This window comes from Pseudopipra pipra, chromosome W (assembly GCF_036250125.1).
Source record: "Pseudopipra pipra isolate bDixPip1 chromosome W, bDixPip1.hap1, whole genome shotgun sequence".
Classification (NCBI taxonomy): Eukaryota; Metazoa; Chordata; class Aves; order Passeriformes; family Pipridae; genus Pseudopipra; species Pseudopipra pipra.
The window spans coordinates 19502442-19519493 of NC_087580.1; the positions used below are offsets into that span (position 1 = coordinate 19502442).

The 17052-nt window shown below is 53.8% G+C and overlaps 1 long non-coding RNA gene across 1 annotated transcript; it reads left to right on the forward strand.

Moving 5' to 3' along the window:
- On the forward strand, positions 1-5987 carry LOC135406473 (uncharacterized). Its single transcript, XR_010426275.1, has 2 exons — positions 1-131; positions 636-5987. It is a non-coding gene; the product is annotated as an uncharacterized LOC135406473 (long non-coding RNA).
- Positions 5988-17052: the final 11065 nt, after the last annotated feature.

Sequence of the window (17052 nt, forward strand, 5' to 3'; positions counted from 1 at the left end):
GTCATTTTTGGCCCCCAGACAGGACACCTCTGCCTGATCTCCCGCGGATCCGAGGGATCTCTGGATCTTCACGCCAGCACCAGGACTTTGCTGCAGAAGAGCACAGATCCCCAGCCCAGTCTGGGACACAGGTAAGATCCCAGTGGATAACAAGGCATTCTTTTGGGGAATCCTGCCCATGTCAAACGTATGGATCTTTCAGTGCACTGGGGGGTTCTTTGGTATTTTGGGAATCCTGCTCATCTGAGACCTGTGGATCTTCGAGCCCTTTGGGTGGGTCCTTTGGTATTCTGGAATTTGGTCTTTGGCTTTGTTTTATTGATCACTATTGTTCTGTACTTGTATTTGTTTCTGTATTGTACCATTTTGGGTCTACTGTTTAGAGCTGGGAAGTGGGCAATCTGAAGGGGGAATTTGGAAGAAGTCCCCCCTTGGTTGCATTTTGCAATATTGGATGAAGATTGGCGGCCCCCCCGGAGGAACAGCTCCCAGGGAGAATTTAATGGAGTGTTGGAATCAATGGATGGCTGTTCTGGAACACTGAATTAGAATCCATTGTTCCAGTTGATGCTGTTTGAGAAGGGGAACAGAAGTGGAAGGAGGTTATGTCTGGTGCTGTGTTTTTCCCTTTGCAGAACGTGTGAAAGGGCAGAAAGATTGTGGTGTGAATGCAGCGCCCTCAGAGCCCTTGGTGTGAGCCCGGAAAGGAAAATCAAGCTGAGGGACAAGATCAGTCTAATTTGGGGACATTGTTGGAGGTTGGAGTTGCAGTTCTGGAAGAAATCCCTGAGGAAATGGTGCCCCCGGGGAGAGGAAGAGGACGAGAGCGTGGGCAGCCTGCTTCAAACATCCCCCCAGGAGACTTGGGATCAGTCCCTGTGCATCCTGTAAGAAAGATGGACACTGGAAATGGGATTGTCCGCAACTGAAACTTCAGAACCCTCCGAACCCTCTCGTGGCATCACTGATGACAACTGAGGGGGCACCAGAGGATTCTTCCCCATCAGAACATCTGGTTCCAGCCAAGCTAAGCACAATTGTTTGTGGCTGTGGGAACTTGTTCCTCTGTGTTAAATCCAGGGAAATGAAACTCAAGGGACAATTCTAGAACAATTGTCTGGTGTGCCAGGGAATTGGGAAACTGGGCCATTTTTAATGCTGTGGCTTTGAAATTGGGAAAACAGTGGTTGGCTCCCCAGTTTTTGTATTTCCCCAATTCCCCAAAGCCTCTGCTTGGGAGAGATCTCTTGGCAAAATGAAATGCCACAATCCAATTGAAAAATGGTCCAATATAGGTTATTATTGCAGAGCCTAATTCTGTGCAAGTTTCTAGTTTTGCATGAGAGTCTCCCAAAGCAGAAGTAATCCATCTGCCACCATCACTTGGGGATGCAGTGGTTCCAACAGGATGGGCTGGAGAGGTGCCTCCATGATCCAAGAGAGCAGAACCCGTGAGAATTCCAGAGAAACCTGGAGTGGGGTTGGTGGGGCCAAAGCAATGTCCTTTGCAAATAGAAAGTTGTAAGGGATTCTCACCCTTTGTAGAACAATTGATGAAATTTTGCTTGTGAAAAGAATGTGAATCTAAATGGAATGCTCCAGTTTTGCCAGTCAAGCAGGCAAATGGAAGGCTATGCCAGTTAGTCCAAGACCTTAGAGCTGTAAAGAACAGAGTAGAAGATATACAAGCAGTCATAGTGAATCCTTACACTTTGCTAACTCCCCTAAATGAAAGTTTAATATGTTTCACAGGATTAGATTGGAAAGCTGCCTTTTTGTGTCTCCCTTTGAGTTGGGAAAGTCAAGAGCTTTTTGCTTTCCAATGGGAAAATGCAAAGCTGGGGAGGAAAACCCATCTGACTTTGGTGGTCCTATTGCAGGGGTTTAAAAATAGCCCCCCAATATCTGGAACTCAATTGGCAAAGGGACTGGAGGAATGGAGAAGTCCAAACCCACCCTCTTGGAGCCTTATTGCAGTGTGGGGATGATCTTTTGATGCCACTGATGCTGAGCAGCAACGTTGGGGTCAGACTGTGGCCCTGTGGAATTTCCTTGGGCTGAGTGGATATGGGGTATCCCAAACACAAAGTGCAAGTAGTCCAGAGCCCAGGAGCCTCCGTGGGCTTTGGAATTCTCCAAGGACAAGGGAGGCTGGGCCAGGAAGGAAAGAAGCAACCTGTCAACTGCCCCAGCCCCAGCAAAGGAAGCCCAGAGCGGGATTGCTTCCAGACTAGAGGAGAAGTGTATTGGGGCAGAGCTGACTTAGGAGACAGCCCCTTGGAAAGTCCTGGTTGGGAATTGTTTCCCAGTGGGGGCAGCTTTGTCCGGCATGGAAAACAATTCTCTGGATGCACAGAACTCCCCACCACCAGGTCAGAGATCCTGACAGAGATCCTTCTCCCAGTAGAAGAAAATGAGTCTAGTGCTAAGGATTGTCAACTCCTTGAAACCTTAGAGCAAACTTTGCTCCAGGAGGCTGGGCAGTTCCCCCAAGTGGGCAAATAATAGTCCCTGAGCCAATCTCCTGTGACCTGGTGGATGGGGAACATGAGGGGATTCCTTGGAGTGAAGCAAATTATTGAAACATTTGCACAAGTGGGTTCTTGGTCCAAAACTGACCCCAGTTGTACAAGCAGTGAGTCAGCAGTGTGGTGTGTGGAAGAGAAATAATCCAAACCCTGCCACTGGAGTGGGAACAGGTGATGGAAAATGCAGAAATGCTGCAGGTGAATGTTGGCAGATGGATGTGACTGAATTGCCCAGAAAAGGGGGGTGTAAAGATCTCCTGGTCTTGGGGGATACCTTCTCTGGGTGGCCAGAGGCTGTTCCTTGTTGCACTAAGCAGGTTGGGAAAGAGACTGCAATCCTGTTCAGTGCAATCCTCCCTGTATTTGGGATGCCTTTGGGAATGTCATCAGACAGAGGTTCCCACTTGACTGCAGAAACAAAATGCTTCACTCTTGTTTTGCTCTTCTGACAACAGTTCAAACACTGTTGACGTGGGAGGAAAATTTACATGTCTTTTTAGTGCCAAAGGTGATCCAAGTGTTGCCCACAAGTGTCTGTATTAAGTAAGCAAGACTCTGTAAGGAATCTGGAAACTGTGTGTGTAATGTAAAGCCCTGTGTGGCTGTCACTGAAGTGCTGAGGCTGAACAACAGCCCCTGAGCCAAAGCTGAGCTCTAGATGAACCTTCCAACCTAATGGGCTGTGTCTCCATGTATCTGCTCCTGAGCTAAAACTGGGTCTATTTGTTGGTACAAATGTGGTGGGATGGGACTCCACCTGTGTATCTGCTCCTGAACCAAACAGGTGTGCTTCTTAGGAAGATCTGTTAGTCTGGGCTCATCAGTGAATCCTGTTTGTATCTGTTCCTTAACAAAAGATGTCTGATTGTGAGCAAAATCTGATCTTTCTCTTTCTGTATCTGGAGAGTGGTGGAGGCCATGGCAGTCGATGTCTGGCCTTGTTTGGCAGTGGCTGGTGCAGGGGGAGCCTTGGTTTGGGAGAAGTAGAACATTGCTCCCAAGATTCTGCTCTGGCCAAATAAGGAACAACAGAATCTTAGAGAAGTCCTGGAGAATTGGATCAGGGCTGGAACTCAAGCAAACAGGATGTGAGCTGAGCTCTGGGGACCCAGAGAAGATCAAACCAAACATGACGGTCTCTGTGGGGAAAAGCAGTGATGCTGAGAACCGAGGTCAAGAAGCAGACACCTGAGCTTTGGGGGGCACCAGATGCCAAAAAACCCACCAGAGACCCCCAGAGAAGACCCCAAATGACCAAGTAGGGACTTGCAATAGGGGTGTGACTGTGTAAAGCACAGTAATGGACATGTGTTCAGTAAGGGGGAATATCCAATGCCTCTGGAATCAGTGGGTGTAATCCCAAGCCCTGCCTGTGTCCCTGAGCAGGCTGGATTAGAAGAACTCTCCTGCAGGCGTCCAGCACGCTGCCCTAAAGAATGCCTGCTTCTTAACACCTCCCAGCTGGGGTTAAGGACTTGCTTTCTGCTGCTTTGGGGCACCATTTCTGGCCCCAGATGGGACCCTCTGCCTGATCTCCCGTGGATCCGAGGGATCTCTGGATCTTCACGCCGGCCCCAGGACTTTCCTGGAGAAGACTACAGATCCCCGGACTGGTCTGGGATGGGGGAAGATCCCACTGGCTAATAAGGCATTCTTTTGGGGAATCCTGTCCCTCTAAGACGTGTGGATCTTCCAGCTCTTTGGGTGGGTTATTTGGTGTTCCCCCATTTGGTCTCTGGCTTTGTTTTCTCCACTGATCCTTGTTTTGTGTTTGTATTTGTTTCTGCACTGTAACATTTGTCCAAGTGGGTTCTTGGTCCAAAACTGACCCCAGCTGTACAAGCAGTGAGTCAGCAGTGTGGTGTGTGGTAGAGAAATAATCCAAACCCTGCCACTGGAGTGGGAACAGGTGATGGAAAATGTAGAAATGCTGCAGGTGAATGTTGGCAGATGGATGTGACTGAATTGCCCAGAAAAGGAGGGTGTAAAGATCTCCTAGTCTTGGGGGATACCTTCTCTGGGTGGCCAGAGGCTGTTCCTTGTCACACCAACCGGGCTGGGGAAGTGAGTGGAATACTGTTGAATCCAAGAATCCCTGGATTCGAGGTACATTTGGGAATGTCATCAGACAGAGGTGCCCACTTGATTGTAGAAGTGGTACAACAAGTCAAATCAGGGATGCATTATTGCAGAATTCCAAAGGCCAGAGCCCCTTGGGTAATTGAGAGGTTGTCTGAGAAGAAACCAAATGCTTAAGTCTGCTTTGGCTCTCCTGACAATAGTTAATTGGGTCTTGACTTGGGAGCAAAATTTACATCTCCTTTTAGTCTCAAACGTGACCCAAGTGTTGCCTCCAAGGGATTGCTGGGTGTGCACTCCTTTACCTGAAAAGACAAGGAAGCCATTCACCATTTCTGCCTTCCCTGTTCTGGCAGAAATGATTCCTGGTCACTGGGTGAGCACTTGTGTTCCCCAAAAAGTAGACCCAGCAGTCAGTGTGCAAGTACCCCCCACCACCTCTGACAATCCTGCCTGTGTCCAAAGCTGTGACCCCCACTAAAGGAACAGGACAAGTGGATTGTGTTAATGAGAGGGGCCCGTTTGTGGGAAATCACCCCAATGTCCTCAAACCCTTCCTGCTGGGGAAATGACTGATCCTTGGCCGGTCCCCAAAGGAACGGGGTGGGATTGGTGTGTGGAAATAACACCTGGGAAGGGTTGCCCCAAAGCTGGAAGGGCATTTGTATTTCAGCTTGCATCAGGATTCAGTGCTGTAGCTGTTCTAATGCCTTGAGCTGTAAAATGAAATAAAGCTCCTAAGACACTCTATCCCTTCAGGAGCTTAGTCTGAAAAAAGGGGGATTTGATGTGGGATATAGAAGACTGCTCCCAACATTTCTCTATGGCCAATCTTGGAGAGGTCCTGGAGAACTGGATCAGGGATGTAACTAAGCAAACAGGATGGAAGCTGAGCTCTGTGGGCCCAGAGAAGATCAAACCCAAACGTTCCAGTCTTTGTGGTGAAAGGTAATGACACTGTGTCTGCTCAGAACCGAGGGCAAGAAGTGGACACCTCAACTTTGGGGGGCACCAGATACCAAAAAACCCACCAGAGAGCCCTGAAGGAGACCCCAAAGGACCAACTAAGGACTTGCAATAGGGGGGCTGACTGTGTAAAGCAAAGTAACATCTATGTCTTAAGTAAGGGAGAATATCTAATGAATCTGGAAACTGTGTGTGTCATGTAAAGCCCTGTGTGGCTGTCACTGAAGTGCTGAGGCTGAACAACAGGCCCTGAGCCAAAGCTGAGCTCTAGATGAACCTTCCAACCTAACAGTCTGTTTATCCCTGTATTTGCTCCTTAGCTAAAACTGTGTATGTTTGTTGGTCAAAGATGTAGTGTGGAAAGACTCCCCGTGTACCTGCCCCTGAACAAAATAAATGTGCTTCTTAGTGAGATCTGTGAGTCTCAGCTCATTAGTGAATGATATTTGAATGTGTTCCTTAATCAAATCTTATGTCTGATTGTGAGCAAAATGTGATCTTTATCTTCCTGTGTTTAGAGAGTGGTCAAGGCCCTGGCAGTGGATGTGTGGCCTTGTTTGGCAGCAGATGGGGCAGGTTGACTGCCTGGGTTTTCCCCTTAAGCCCTGGCCAGGCTGTGGGTGGAACCCAGGAGGAGAAGGGAGTCAGATGGTTTTGCACACTCGTAGCTCTGTGAGCTTGTTTCTGCAAGGCCAGAAAAGCTGGACCCCCTCCCAGCACAGATGGAGCCCTCCCCTACGAGTGGACGCCCTGGGTGGGATTTCCCGGGCCCGGGAGGGGTTCTCCAACCCTTGGCTGCGACCGGGGCTCCCCCGCTGCCGGGCGGGCCTGGCTGAGGGGAACAGATGAGGGCAACTGGGCAGGGAGCTTTTCTACTCACTCCAGGCACTCTTGGTAGGAACGATGAGGTGCGTTACTGAGCTCAGCCTTTTGTCATTCTTTGCTGCTCTGCACTGCAGGAAAATTACACACTTGTTCTCCAAAGTTGGTGTCGGTGTCTCTTGTGCTGACCCTCGTCGCAGGCAAAAGAGTTCCCTGGGGCCCTGCAGTGTCACAATGGTCCCCTGATTCCATGGGACAACATTCCTAATGTACTGTCTAGACTGGAGGAAAATCCCAGGAAGAGCCGTGGTTTGTTAGGACTTGCTTTATCTGAATGAGCCCCGGGGGGCTTTTGGTGCTGAGTCCTTGAACCTCAGGTACTGAGGGGAGATTGCACAAACCTGTCCAGAAGTGAAAGTCAGAAGGAGAACCCAAAGTATCTCAGAGCATTAATGGATCCCACTGAGGGCCATTCCCAAGACAGGCTCCTCATGGACTGGTTGGAGGAGAGGATTGGAGGCCATGATTGCACAAAGCTCTCAAAGGCTCAGTTTCCAAAGGAAATCCCAAAGCTCCTTAAAAACCCTGGAGGACCTACTGACAAAGCCTCTCCAGGGACTAATTAAAGCAGAGAATTGGAGACCATGATTGATCAAACCTCTCCTAGACTCAGAGTCAAAAGGAAAGGCAAAGGACCTGAATAAACCTTTAGTCCCTTCAAGCATTAACGAGCCCCATTGAGGGCCCTTCCTGACCAAGCCTCTTCAGGGACTCATTAGAGCAGAGAACTGGAGGTCAGGGTTGCACAAACTTCTGCGAGATTCCAAAGCAAAAGCCAAAGGCCTTGGAAAACCCTGCAGTCCCTTGAAGCCTTCAGGAGCCCCCCAAGGGCCATTCCTGACAAAGCCTCCCCAGGGACTCTCCAGCAGATCCTTGGGGGCCGTGAGTGCAGGGAGGCAAAGGCTCTGTGCAGGCAGCTGAGATGTTGAGCACAGCCTGGCTTGGTTGGAGGCAGCAGAAAGGCCCAGCCCTGACCCCCAGCCCGGGGAAGGCAGATCCTGTCCCTCCCGCCTGGCTCAGGGCTCTGCCGGGGGCACTGCCTTGGGGGGGTGACGCTGAGGGAAGGACAAGGGGGTGCCAGTGCCCAGCCTGCCCGGGCCCTTTGCTGTGCCCTGCCAGCAGCAGCCTCCCCGTGCTGTGCCCAGGCTGCTCCTTTCAGCTGCGGGCACAGACAGGGCCCAGCTGTGCCTGCTGCTGTCCCATCCTGCGCTCAGCACGAGGGACGGGGCAGCCCAAAGAGAAGCCCCGTTGCTGGAGGGAGCCCAGGCCCTCAGGCACAGGGGATCTCCCAGGGCCTGTGCCAGCCAGGGGCCTTGTGCTGGGCTGTCACAGGCCAGGGCAGGGGCAGCTGGAGAGCCCCTGGCCCAGCCCTGAGTCACGGGCTGAGCCATCAGCTCCTGCAGAGAGAAGGGACCTCACAGGCCCTTCCCCAGATTGAGGGCAGAAATGTTCCTCACAGGAACTGCTGTGTTTATCCTGCTGCATTTGACAGCTGCACTTCTGCCTCTCTCTCACTTGGGCCTTCAAAGAGCTCTCCAAGGAAAAGCTTCATTGAGTCCCAGAATACCAGAGGCTGGCAGAGCCCCCTGAGCAGCCCTGCCCTGGCTGTGGCTGGGCTGCAGTTCCCTTTGCCCAGAGCAGCCCCTGTCCTGCTGGGTTGGTGCTCGTGGCTGCAGCGCTGTTGGTCCCAGCCCAAGGCTTTGGCTGTCCCTGGGCAGTGCTGGCCCCACAGGGAGCGTCTCTGCAACCACCCCCACCCAATGGGCTCTGCTGGGCAAGTGTTTCACAGGGGACATGGCTGGGACGGCTGGGCTGGACTGACCCAAGGGATATTCCATTCCATGGGATGGCATGATCAGCAATACACTGAGAGAAAGGAAGGCAGAAAGGAAGGTGGGCAGGGGGCAGACGTGGATGTCCTTCATTAATACATTTGTCTTCCAAGGAAACCTCTCCATGGACTGAATTCTTGCCTCCCAGGGGTTTTCTTGGTTTCTGCATGTGGCCTTTGCTTTTTGCTTTCCTCTCTCCAGTTAATCTCCCTTTCTGTTGACCAAGGATTTCTTCACCTGCTTTTCTCCTCTTGTCTGACTGAGGAGGGAAAGTGAGAGAGCAACTTGGCTGTCCCTGGATGGCCAGACAGGTTTAACCACAGTCACCTTGCCCAAAGCTTCTCTTCTAGGTACCCCCAGAAATGTCAGGTGTCCACACCTGAGCTTGGTTATGCCCTGCTCACCCCCTCCCCCAGGGCGGTCAAGTGCAGAACCCACGTGGATCTCTGCAGTGACAGGGGGATGCCAGGAATTATCAGGGTTGGAGGCTGAAGGGAGTTGAACAGGGGACAATTGGGAAAAGCCCCCCACGGGGACTGGCCCAGAGCATGCGCAGTCCCTCAGCACCTTCCCGGCCACAGCTCCTCATTGGCTGCCCGTCCGCTCGGGGTCCCATTGGCTGGCTATTGGCGACACTTGGCTCCATCGCACTCTCCCATTGGCTGGCCCTTTGCGCCACCACGCAGCTTCCCCATTGGCTGCCTCTGGGCAGCTCCCCATTGGCTGCTCCCCGGCAACAGGGCTGCTCTCTTAGCAACAGCACCGACCCTTCAACCTGCACTTTAATTCAACTGGGCCAGTTCCAGGGCAACTCCACATCCTCCCCATCCACCGCAGCTTCACATTTTCCCTTAGCAGTAGCAGTGGAACATTGGCCCAACAGCAACTTCACCTTTTCCCTTAGCAGAGTTCCAAAGCCTTGGTGCCACAGCCGGGCTGCTGCAGGAGCCGAGCTCCTTGCAAAAGGCCCAGGAGGCACCCATCAAGCCAGCAGAGGCAGGCAGAGGAGCAAACAAGAGAAAAACTTGTGACAATCAAAAAATGGGGGAAGGTGTGCCCGGCGGATCTCGCTTGGAGACCGGGGAACCAGCCAAGGGACACTCGGGGCCCATCTCGGTGCCAGGAGACCTTTGCTTGGATCCTGGTGAACGGGCCAGGGGGCATCCAGGGGTCCCACGGCGAGGGGATTTAAGGCCGTGCCCGGGGACTGTGGGGAGCTGTTGCAGGACTGCTGCGGGAGCTGCTGCCACCCCCTTCCCCTGCGGGTTGGGTTCGTTCCTCGGAGGCTACAAGGCGACCAGGGCAGAAGCCCAGCAGAGATCTACCAGCTTGCAAGGCAGCGGCACTTCCTGGTGCTGCTAACTCCTGTCCTGTGCTTTTAACAGTTCCCCTTAGCTTGTCCCACTGCCCTATCTCCCTTCTTTCTCTCTGCTCTTTTGTGTTCCAAAACAAAGTGGAATTCTCGTTTTGGGATCCAGCATCTGGCCTCGTTTGTGCCTTAACCTGGCTTATGGGAGTGTTTTAGAACCTGGTTCCCCTCTGCATCGAAGCGGATCGGAACAGCTGGGGTCCCCAAATGGAGAAGGAGGGGGGTGGGACCCACAAAACTGAGAGAAAGGGGGAGGTAGGACTCCCAGATTTAGTGGGAGCAACTGGGGCAGCTGGAGTTTGGGGGTCTGACGGGAAAGGGGTGGGAGAGGGGGGAAAAGGGACGCTTTGCATCGTCAAAGTGAGTGAGAAGGGGCTGAGACCTTGAACTGAGCAGGGTGGGGGAGGGGGCCACCCCCAAACCGAGCTGTGGGGGGAGCAGGGGATTGCAGGGAGGGTGAGAAACAGGTGGGACAGTGAGGGAAAGGGTGAGACAGGGCGTAGGGGGTCCCATGGGGGTCCTGTAGCAGGATGCTTTGCCTGGAATGGGGTAAAACAACTCCAACAAGGCCCTGTTTGCAAAACCCCCGGCAGGAAATGAAGAAGGGGAGTCACGCTGCTTTTGGGTTGAATAATGCTGAAACCAGCCTGACTCCTCAATTCCAAAGGGAAACATCCTGAGAGAGAGGGGAAGATGTGGCAGAGCTGGGAAAATCCCCGGGCAAAGGAACAAACAGGTGACACCCCTGAGAACTTCTCCAAGGCTGCTGGGCTGGCACAGCCTGGACACACCTGACTGACAGTCCAGCACTTTATACGAGAAAAGCCCCAGCTTTTAAGGGCAGGGTCTTGTGACGTGTCCCATCAGACCCCCAGGGATGGACAGGGACTCCCCCACTGTGTATCCAACCCCCCTGAGCTCCAGGGAATCCCTCCAAGCCTCATGTGATGGGGGACACAAAGGGACCCCTCGACCTTCTGTCCCACCTCCCTCTTCCCCCCTCTCCCTCCTCTTTCCCAACGTCCCCCCAATTTCCAGACCCTCCGTGCTCAGCCAGGGGCTCCCAACCCCTCCCACTTAGGCTGGGGGTCGCAACCCCCCTCACACTCAGTTTTGGGGATCCCACCCCTTTTCCCTTCTCTCCCACCCCTTTCTGATCATCCCATCAAACCACAGCTTCCCCGTGCTCTGCTCTGGGGGTCCCACCCCCTCAACCGCTCAGCTGAAGGGGTCTCACCCCCTTTTCCCACCTTTTCTCCCCTTTCCCCTCCCTTTTCCCTGTCATCCCCTGTTGCCGGTGGCAGTGGAAGGCTTAGACAAAGTTCATTAAAGAAGTCCTGCCCTTGAGTCCCGAGGTGCAGAAAGGACTCCCTGGCTTTCTAAACTCCTGCTCAGAGAGGAGCCTGGGGGCGGCTGGATCCAATCTCAGCCCTGGATTATGCCAAGGGTTGGAATTTAAGGAATTACAGAGCTGTGATTGAACCACTTTTGTCCTGCAGGTTTTAATGATGGAAAATCAGATATACTGATATAAAATGAACTATTCATTATCACAGATGAACAGACAAAAAATTTTAATCAGAATTATTTACTACACAATAAAACACTAAAACTACCAGTAGTACAGGATAAGTACAATATAATTGAAGGAATTATACTAAAACTGGCAAAAAATTAATAACTATTAAGTAGACATTTGATAATTCCCGCAGGCCAAGGCTCCTGGGGAGATCTCTTTTGCTCACCCTCGAGGACTGACCTTGGGGGGGTTCCCCAGCCAAGGGGGGAATCTCCAACCATACACCCCAAGAGGGGTTATGTTGGAAGAACCTGCCCCTGGGAAAGGGGACTGGAACTTTATAGTATAAAGTGATGGACTGACAACCCTTGGACTCCAGGGGTTGCCTCACCATCAGGATGTTAATTCAGGGTTGAACCCAGACTGGTTCCAACATCTCCTGGCCTGGCCTGGGCCCCTCTCAGCTCAGCACTGATACATTTGCAAATAGGGCATTGTCTTGGTCCCATTCCAGGGGGGAATGTCCTGCCACAGTGTCCCAGTGTGCCTGTAATTCCATCAGGCCCTGCAGTGTCACAATGGTCCCTTGATTCCACAACTTCCCAAATGTTTCCAGGTTCCTTTGGTTCCATGAGGCCCCCATGTCACAAAGGCCCCTGGATTCCAGGAGTTTCCACAGTGTCTCAGGGTCCCTTTTTTCCAGGAGGCCCTGCAGGCTCCCAATTGTCCCTTGATTGCAGGAGGTTCCCAAATGTCTCAGGGTTCTTTGGTTCCAGGAGGCCCTGCAGTGTCACCTTGGCCCCTTCATTCCATGCAGGCCCAGGCAGAGGAACCCCAGCACGGAGCCCCCGACCCCCGTCAGCATCTTGGGGGGCGGCGTCCGACGGCAGCTCGGGGTGGGGGGGCAGCTGGGGGCAACTGGGATATACTGGGAGAGACCAGGAGTGACTGGGATCATCCTGGGACTGACTGGGATCATCCTGGGACTGACTGGGCCCTGTGGAACACCCTGAAAGTTCTGGAGGGGCTGTTTTAAGTGAGCTCTGGAAAACTGTCCTGGCTGTGCAGGGCAGGGAATGCTGATGTTCTGCAGGCCCCCAGCTCTGCTCTCTGGCTCCGGGTTTCCCTCGTGCTGGGCAGTTGGAGCCCAGGCAGGGGCAGCCCTACAGGAGGTTGTGGTGCTGCAGGGCCCAGGGGCTGCACCCCGAGGAGCTCCTGCCCCAGGGGCTCAGGGACCTGGCAGTCTGTGCTGCTGGGGGCAAGATCGTGTCCCGGGCTGTGGCTCCTGGGTGCAGAGGAGGAAGGAGAAGCACAGCTTTGGTCCCCACTCTTGTGGCCGGAGGTGCAATAGGCTGGGCTGGGGGTGGTGGCCTGGCTGGTCTCTCTTTGGCCTCGGTTGTGGGGTCTGCAGGGCCAAGTTTTGCCCTGCCCTGTTTGCAGCCTGGTGCTGACCCACTGCTGGGGCCCCCGGGCAAGTGGGTGTTTCTGCCCTGGGCTGTTCTCACTCACACCACATGTATGTGAGGGGGCACTAAGGTGTGTTCTCCTGCCCTGGGACAAATAGCTCTCATTAAAATTTCGGAGATGGCCAAATAAGTGAAACAAAGAACTTTATTAACAGCGTTGGGTGCACCCAACTCGTGACCAGGTTCCAGCACCCCCAGGATGGGAGGGACGAGCCCTTTTAAGACCCTTCGATTTGCAGAACCACTCCCTCGCTCCTCCCATGCCAGGCCTCGCTCTTTTCTTCCTTCACAGGCCATCTTTGCTTGCTGCTGCAGTCCCTTGGTTGTCCCCATCCCCCTGTCAGGTTGTTTCCCTGCCCCGGCCGCACGGTCCCTTGGCAGTGAGCCCAGGCTGCTCCCACCACCTCACGTTCTTCCTGGCTCACCTTGGCACTGCAGCAGTGAGGAAGCAGAACTGTCAGTAGCAGTAGGCAACAATGAGCAGCAATGGGCAACCCCAACAGAGCTGTGTGGAGCAGCAGGTAGGCAGGACTGTAAGCAGCAGCAATCAGGAACTTTAAGCAGAACCACAAGCAGCCCACCAGTCCCTGACCACAAAATGGCTCCTCAGCTTTCCAAACAAAATGGCCCCCAGGTGTCTGCGCACGAGGCAGCCCTGGAAACCCCTGCTTGTGATAAAACCTCCTCCCTGGAGCACAAACTGGGCCATTTGCAGTGGGACCTGCTGGGGGACCTGCCCTGGTCCCCGTGGCTCTGCTCTCTGGGGACAGGGAGCCTTTGGGGACTCCCTCACAAGCCACCCCCACTCATGTCCTGCTGGTCACCCAGGTGGCCCTGGCAGTGCTTGGGAACATGACTGGGATGGGGGGTGTGCCCACCCGTGCCAGCAGGGAAGGGCACAAGTTCCAGGGGGGATGTCCAGGGAGACAGGACACTGCAGAGGAAGGGCCTGGGGGGTGCAGAGTGACAATAGAGAGGGGAGGGCGGATCTTTGGCATCCCCTCCTCTGCTTGCTTCAGGCTTCAAGAAGACACCACAAGGAGAAATCACATGGAGAAATATTTATTGATCAAAGACTATTAAAAGCCTCAGAAACAGGGGGGAAAACGTCCTTCCTGGGGGACACCAGTCCAAGGAAACTCCTGGTTTCTGTCCAGGCAGGAGCAGGTGCCCGTGGGCTCCAGGGGGTCAATGCAGATAAAATCACTGGGGGGGCTCCTTCAGCAGCAGCATTTAATGCATTTGAACAGGCCAGGGACCATCTCCATGTCCTGCACAGAAGGGCTTCACCCTCCTCAGGATCCCTGAGTGACACAATGACACCAAAACCCAGGAATGACAGAGCAGCTGCACCCACTAACTTGGATTTTCCCTTTTTCAAATGTCATTTAACTCACTAAATCCATCTCTTGCCTAGGAATGGTACAGCACAGTCAGGCACAGAAAGAATTTGAAGGGCCAACACCCATTTACCAATTCCAAATTTTAATGGTTGAAAGAAAGGCCCATTTTCCTTTTGCTCTGTGCCACCAACAACAGGAATCGTTTCTGACTAAATTGTCCTTTCCTCCTCTTTCAAACCCAACATGCCACTCCAGGATCTCCCAAGAAATCCATGTTCTCCCTCCCCAGTGTCCATGGAGCAGAGGTTCAGCTGGGGATGACACCTCTGGGCCCCCACACACCTTCCAAGGGCAGGAGCCTTCCTGCCTGGCCGGGAGCCCTGGGGGGAGTCCAGGCTGTGGCAGCTCCTGTTTGTCCCTTCCCCACGCACATTCCAAATCCCTGCTCTCACACTAAACCCTCCAAAGCTTTCCAAACCCAAATCCTTTCCTCTGCTCCTCTCTCACTGGGACCATTTCTGCCTCCTTCCCCTGCAGCTGGAGGAACCTCCCCAGCTGCTGCTGCTCCCTGGCATCAAACCACACCTTCCCAAACCCTGACTATTGCTCAGTTCAAAGAACAAATCTAGAGATTTCAGTTCACTTCTCTTTTCTCTGACAAAACAACAGCAACTGAAAAACCGTATTATAATCCACAAACTGAATCTCTAATTCACTAATCACTAATTGAATATTGGCACAATTAACACAAATCCAACCCCTGCAAACACTAAAGCTGACACTAAAGAATGCTCTGAACACACAATCCCAGCTTAACAGCTGCTGTGGCAATTTACCTTCCTTCAAATATTTAATGTGCATCAAATGCTTTAAAATGCACACAAGAACAAATTACTGCATTTAACACTTACAGCAAGTGAATTTTCCTTTTTTATATCTATTATGGGCATCCCTGAGTCAGACAGGATTCTAATACTATAACACACACTCCCAGTAACACACACTCCCCAAACACTTCACTTTCTCCAGCACTGACCATTGGCTTTGACAAACACAGTTCCCTGAGCAAAGCCCTCCCCAAAGCAGCTCTATGGGCAAGAGCTCTGTGTGTGACTGATCTGTGGGCAAAGCACACGGGGGGCCTGGAACCCACCCCCTGACCCACACCTGGGGCCTGGAACCCACCCCCTGACCCACACCTGGGGCCTGGAACCCACCCCCTGAACCACACCTGGGGCCTGGAACCCACCCCCTGAACCACACCTGGGGCCTGGAACCCACCCCCTGAACCACACCTGGGGCCTGGAACCCACCCCCTGACCCACACCTGGGGCCTGGAACCCACCCCCTGACCCACACCTGGGGCCTGGAACCCACCCCCTGAACCACACCTGGGGCCTGGAACCCACCCCTTTCCCTCAGTCAGTAGGGATTTCTTCTCATAAGCCAAATATCACACTCCTTCTTTTACAGTTCTAGCATCACTTTCACAACCCAATTCTATTCTATTCTGTTCTAGAGCTCCATTTCTAGGATGCTTAGGTATACCTTTTCTATGCTCAGCAATGCCTTAATAAAATTCCAGGGATCTTGCTTTGAATTCACCAGATCCAGGGACTGAGATCTCCCAGAAGAATATTTTCACTGCTCGCTGGAGTCCTCAGGGTCCTGGAATCCCTGGAGGGTCGACAGCATTGTCCCACCTGGCTCACCAAGAATTGTCCCTGAAAAGCGTTGGGAAGAAATGAAACCCTCCAACGCCCCTGGGAAGTGTTGGTGAGCCAGGCACTGCTTTGTTCTGGCTCCCAGAGACAGGGAGCCAATCATTCCAGCCACACCTGTCCCTTTCCAGACTTTTCACACATTTCTACATTTGAACAAACAAACAAATTCATGTTCATTGCTTCTAATTTACCCCAATTAATGAACTAATGAATTCTCTTCATTAATTAAGACTCTAATTAGTAGTCTATCCTTAACTGGCTAATTTGGTCCACGTTCTTTGGTCCTGTTAGCACTCCTCCTCAGACACAGAGTCAGCTTTGGAGTCCTTCCAGCTCCAAATGTCTTCCCCTGCAAAGAACCCCCTTTCCTGCAGCCCCACCCCCAAAGCAGTGCTCAGCCAATCCGAGCGCGCAGCGCTGATGACTCATCAGTTGCCGGCCAGACCCGCAGCGCCCAGCGCTCCCCGGACCCCCCCAGGGTCCCCCCTCGGCCCCAGCGCCCCCCGGGACGGGAATTTGGGCAAAGGGGAGGTGGGGGGTGCCCAGGCCGGGCCCCCCCGCGCCGTCCCGGCCGTGGCGGCTGCGGCGGGGGCCGAGTGCGGGCGGGAGCGGCCAAGAGCCCAGCGCTGCCCCATCCCGACCTGCCCCAGCTCCCACGGGAATGGGAGGAGTGGGAATAGGAGGGGAGGAGAAAGAGAGGGAGGGAGAGGAGGAGGGAGAGGGGAAGGAGGGGAAGGAGGAGGAGGAGAAAGAACGCACGTGGATGCACGGCCCGCTGTATCCGCAGCCCCCGCGTCCCGGGAGCATCGCCCCCCGCATCCCGCAGGTGACCGGGGAGGGGGAGCTCGCCCCAAATATCTTGAGGCACTCTGGGATTTTTTTTGGGCTGCAGGGGGATGTTTGGGTCTTGCAGGATCCCAAAGCTGAGCCGCAAATGCCCCTTGGGGGGATATTGGGGATCCCCGGGAGGTGTTTTTTGGGGGTCCCGGGGTGGGTTCCTGGCACAGCCCCGACGATGAGCAGGGGGATGTTGGGTCCCCGGAGCCACGTGGCGATCGCCGGATACCGGCGGGGAGTGGGGGGGACACGGGACAAACCCACCGGCTTTGGGGACCCCTGGGACAGGCGGGGGTTGGAATCTGAAACGGGGGCCCGGAGAGGGGGAACTCCCGGCAGTCTGGAGAGGAGGGGGGAGCAGCGAGGGCGGTGGGGGGAGCCGGGACCCCCGGCAGCCTGGAGAGAGGGCTGGACACCTTGGGATCGCCAGCACCCCGAAGGCGAGAGTCAGGGGAGAAGGGACCCTGGGACCCCGAAAGCCCCCGACCACCCTAAAAGGGCCCCCGG